This window comes from Dipteris shenzhenensis, chromosome 21, assembly GCF_047967505.1.
Source record: "Dipteris shenzhenensis isolate YYH24624 ecotype China chromosome 21, Dip_SZ_1.0, whole genome shotgun sequence".
Classification (NCBI taxonomy): domain Eukaryota; kingdom Viridiplantae; phylum Streptophyta; class Polypodiopsida; order Gleicheniales; family Dipteridaceae; genus Dipteris; species Dipteris shenzhenensis.
In genome coordinates this window covers 27,742,006-27,748,005 of record NC_141616.1, presented here as the reverse complement: position 1 = coordinate 27,748,005, position 6,000 = coordinate 27,742,006, and positions in this window count along the sequence as shown.

The window sequence follows — 6,000 nt, the reverse complement described above, 5'->3', positions numbered from 1 at the left end:
ACATTTCATTGAAGGTCAACATGCAATTATAGGCAAACTCTCCACCCACAGCTATGCCCATCTTCCTGCTCTACTACTAAATGCCTTTGGAAGTATGGCAAGTCTTCGTACTGCCCTATTTCTCTGATAGTAGATACCAACTTTTCAACTGACCTACTACTCATTACATATTTAAAAAACTTAGTGTGTATAGTACATGAGATACATAACGATATCCCCAGAAAGAATGCAAGCCGCATTGCTATCTTTGCAAAGCGAGTAAATAACCTTCTGCATTTTTGGTCCATGGTTGTCTTCAAGGTCCCAAACCACCAAACTCCAATGTGCACTACATGAATAATTAAGAATCATTATTATTTAACACAATGTTGCTAGTAGAAGATGAAAAATAAGGTTGCGATGATACTTACATCTCATGTGTTGAGAGACCATGCTCAACATCATGTGATTACATGTGCATAGCACTGACACATATAGAGTGCTATAAAGGAAAGGGTTGGATGCCCTAACCCTAACCCTAAATGGGTTTGTATATATTCTACATTTTCAACTAAATCTAGTGTACAGTTAGTCATTTGTGGTATGCTCTCTAGCTATGCCCTCTCTCCTCATCTCCACTCTTCTCCTCTCCCCTCTTCATATTTTGTCATGATATCAGAGCATCCCTACCTTCTGCTAAGGCATTGCAATCCACGTGAGAGAGATTGAGAGTTCTCTTGATTGTTCTCCATGAGAGTCCACTTTCGGTGAGAGATCTCAATCCATTCTTTGATAGAAAATTCCCGTCCATTTGAGAGGAAATTCTGTCCATTTTCATTCATTGAGAGTTCTTTCCTCCATGAGAGAAAGAGAGGTGTTCATTCCTTTTGTGAGAAAGAGAGAGAGAATCCTCTTCTTGCTTGAGATATTTCATTATTCGAGAGATTCTGTTCATTGCACTCTTCTATTGTGAGAGAGAGTCTCTTTGGTATTATTGTGCGACAAGATTTATATCTCCATCCTTTTGAGCTTAGAAGGCAATTGATTCTGAGAGAGAGAGAGAGAGAATGGTCCCTTCCTTTCTTAGTTTCAATGGAGAAATAGAAAGAGAGAGATCTTCTAAGAGTCCTTTGAGAGGAGTTAGAGCCCTAACTCAAAGCAGAGCTTGGCAAAGGAAACTACAACCATCAACAATAGCTCCATAGCAGAGTCGACTCTGAGATGGCTCCAACCATATGAGCTTCTAAGCTACAACAGGCAAACAACCACCTCACTGCAAAGTCTTTGCCTCTAGCCTCTACCGGCGGGTAAGCACCATCGACTCGCCAGCCACCTATGCTGAAATGACTACCATAGCTCTCTCCTCCATGAGATGACTCCTCAACTCTCAACCTAGAAGTCTACAGCAATGCAAACCTACATAGTAACTCAGTGATCCCCCTCATAGTTGACCCAACAACCTCTCTAGACTCCAATGGCAGTGACTGCTCACCCAACCATACAACAGGCCTCCTTCCATCTTCACACAATGAGCAGCAACCTTGTAGCATATGGTACACCTCCAACTATCTCATTCACCATAGCTCCTTCACCATAGCCACACTCCACTACACCATGACCTCCAAATGCCTCCACAAGCAGCAAACTGCTTTTGACTCTCCAACTACACTACTCCAAAGCACCGCTCGTCCAATAGGCTGCATACGAGCTATTGCTGCCTCCGTCAAAGACCTCACCAGAGCTCACGGGCTCCCTCGACACACAACTAGCTTGCATGTCATCCTTGACTGCTTCAAGCACCTCTCCAAGCCTACCATCTGAGCTAAATCCCAATGCCTCGATGATTTGCAGTGCCATTACACGGGCTTCTAAGGCTCTCAACCAGCCCTGACACCTCTTGCAATCCCTTTGGATGCTTAGACACTCCGTTAGCAACTCCTAGAAACACCGAAGACCTGCTTCAACAACTCCTCACCATAGCAAAGCACTCTCCGAGCTGCCTCTCAAACGACACTGCATATCGACGGAATCAACGTCTCCGTCAACGGAATCAAAATCTTTGTTAGTATCCCTTAAGATTCCGATGGTTGACCACACACGCGCCACTTGGCCTCCATCTTATCCTCAGTCTCACCACACAGAGGTGTGGTCAAGCACTTAACACGTGGCAGATTGGGTAAGACTACCATGTCAACTTTGGCCCGTAGTGCCACATCAGCCCACGGGATTAGCTACCACATCATCAACACTATCCGCCTACCACGTCAGCATAGCTGATTGTACTACCATGTCATCATGACATGTGGTACATGCCACCTCAATAAGCCACATCATTGCCACGTGTGATACCACCTCAGCACATGCCACATAAGTAGTGTCATGTCAACACCCTAGTGCCACCTCCACTGTGCCTGCTAAGCACTATGACCCCCTGCTAGGCATACACAGTTTCTTCATGTGCACCCACTTGACACCTCACAATGCTCCCTAAGCACAGTCTCTTCATAGGCACAACTTTTCACCTTGCATGTGACACACAATTGCCACATCATCATCACTATGCATTTTCACCCTTTTTTGCCCCTCCATCTAGATCAAGTCGTATATCTTGATCCAGGAAGAATTTTAGGGAGTTCTAAAAAGGAAAATCGCTCAATTTTTTGTGCTCTATGTGCTCGTCACATCATGCACACATTTTGGTGCAAGTATCACTCCTTTTTTAGCCTCGCACCAACAAATCCACTCCTTTCATGCACATCAGCCTATACATCGACGCATCTGACCCAGCACATAAAAAGAACCAAAGAAAAAGAAATTATTTGATGTTCTTTTCATCGATCGATGGTTGGTATAGATTTAGATCAAAGTAGACTAGATCGCCATAGAGGAGACAATTTATATTTCTCCAAGTTACCAATTTAAGCCATGCCCAAAATTCCCGACTAGTTCCTACTCGGAGTCAGTCCCTACACTCACATACGGTTTCACATCATCACATTACCTGAAACTTGACATTCATCAGTTCAGTTTGAGTAGACTTCAAAGTGTTCAAAGGCATTGAATAATTGATTAGTGGCGGGCAGATAGCACATGATTTGATTTCACACACACATGCCATCATTGATTGATTGATCAGTGGGCAGAGTTTGATTTCACACACACATGCCGTCATTGTAAAGACTATTTGGCTATTTCATGGCATTGTGCACTTTATTCCAGCCTTGTAAAGCCTCTTGGCTATTCCCAGCATCATTTTCCACAAACCTTATAATTTAGATTGGATTATATATTGCAGTTCTACCTTCACCGACAGTTCAGAATTCACTTGGCACAATCAGTGTTTTGCATTTGATTTAGATAGTGATTTTCACGACACTTTGAGTACATTTCTTGCACCATGTCTATGACTAGCAACCTCAATCTAGAGGCATCTACTAAGCTAGACAACTCCAATTATGGCGCATGGAAATACCGAATGGAGACCATTCTTGTACCTCATGACAAATGGGAGTATGTCGATGGATCTACACCTAGACCATTGGACAATCCAACCATCAGTAGCTCTACTCCACCTGTTGTCACAACACTAGCAGTGGGATCTCTAGCTACACCAATAGTTTCCACACCTATAGCAGATCCTGCCATTGTTTGAGCATAGGCAGAATGGGACAAGAAATACAAGTATGCATATCATCTAATCAATAAGAATCTGCAAGATGTCATGCTAGGACAGCTCAACACCATCAAGACATCAAAAGAAGCATGGGATATGTTCACAGCTCTCTACAAGTCCAAGAACACTTCCAGGATTCTCACACTGAGAAATCAAATCATCCAGAGTTTTCGCAATAGCAGTGAAACCAATCATGCTTATATACTCAGGATCAAAGACTACAACAATCAACTCGTAGTAGCAGCAAGAAGCCTAAAAATCTAGAAGGAAAGAAGAGGACAATTATAGAGTCTTAAGCAAGGGAAACTAAGAGGTCAAAGAAGAAGAAAAAGCCCTAGGGAGAGATTGGGTCATATCCAAGCTCTAAAGATGTGGAGAAGGTTGATATTAAGTTTCCTGAAAACTTCAAGTATAATCAAAACTCAATAGAATGCCTTGAGGGAAGAGATTCCTTAGACAAAGTTAGTGGATGTCAAAATCTTTTTGCTTCAGGTGAAGAAGTCCACAAGCCTCCTGTGGATGCAAACACTGGACCCAGACACAAGAAGGATACCACTTGAGGCAAAGAGCTACATCATTTACATGAGGCCAATTTATGGTCAAGAATGAAAATCAATCCATTTGCTAATGTGTTTCCCTTCCTCGTTATGGTGGATCCTTCATTTTATCTATATGAGCAGTTTTGACTTTACAAAGACAAACTCATATAGTTATTTTATATTTGGTGATTGCTAAGAGGCAATTATGCACAAATTATTATGACTCTGAGCATTTCAAAATAGCGATGTGCAAGATATATGCAAGCCTGACCAAAAAGGAAAACACTCTTTTTTATGGGATCACAACAATGATAATGACTAATCCCAAGGTATATCATTTATTCAAAGGATCCATTTCTTTCATAATGAGTACCTTGATATCATGAGGAAAAATGACAAGGTAAGTTTATAGTTTAGAATCTAATGCTGCAAAGAAATTGGATTGATTTTTTATGAATCAAAGTGCTCGGATGTCATGAGACAATATGATCAATCCTTTCAACCAGCATTCAGATCTAGCCCTATATATAGGATTTATAGGAAGAAAATTTTGGGATGTGGAATGAGGCAAAGTTAAGGAACATAAGCAATTGGAGACAAAGGATGAAGCCAACATCCTCTTGAAAGGCAAGAGCAAAAGTTGTGATGTTTCTTTAAAGGCACTATTGAAAGAGATCAAGATCATAGTCTAGAGATCAATGCAAGGGATTAAAGAAATTAATTCTTTATGCATTGAATCGTGTTAAGGAACTAGAGTATAGCCTTGTAAAAATGTCTCAGTTATTTGAAGAGTAAGTTCTTATAGTCTATATATAAGTAATTTTGATATTATGTATGTTTTTATCATTCTATAAGATGTATATGAATAATTCTATGTTTCTCCTTTTGTAGAAAACAAGAGAAAAATACAATAGCTAGGAATTCCCTTGTCCGATGTAACTTTTTGACTCATATTGTAGGGCTAAGCTTGAGAACGAGAGGAGAAATGGTTTGCAACTTTTAGAAAAGGATGAAAATATGAAAAGATTCATTGTTCTCTCCGATCCTTTATGTATGAATTATCATAACCCGTATTGCTACGATATCATAGATTTTACAACTAACATCTCCAACTTAATTGTGATCTTTATGCATGTCTCCATACAATAAATGTGCACCTCCTTGTCACAAAATCCTCCACACAAGAGCCAATTAGCCTTTTTTGGATAGGAGGACTACCCCACCTGAGCAGTCTCCTTCTTGTCAAGGGATGCAACCAGAACAGGCTCACCCCTGCCATTCCTCTCAGGACCTTTAGAGATCCAGCTCGTTGAAAAGCACACCTCTAGCTCCAAGCCACCATCTTCATCACTCACAATGGGGTCCCTTGGCTGTCACTATGAAAGCTAGAGTGGGGTCATGACAATCTCTTCCCACAACAAACTCAAGCATGCACTACCCTCCTACCTCACCTTTTTGGCCTTTCTTTCCTCAGTGTTTTTACTAACCTTTTATACAAATGCTTATGTATATTTTAGAGAAACTCCATAACCATATTCTAATTCTTTTAGCGACGCCTTTTGTTTTGGTAATCGTTGGTTCTAAGCAATGTGTGAGTGTAAGGGGTATTTTGAGGGATGTGTCTGATGAGAGAGGGAAGGGGGATGTGAGAGGGGGAGAGAGAAAGGGGATTGTAGAGAGAAAGGGAAAATGATGACAGGAACATGTGAATGGAATGTTATATTTATGAAAACGTCACATTGAAGAACCATAGTAAGATGATTTATGTATGGTTGAGAGAGAGAGAGAGAGAGAGAGAGAGAGAGAGAG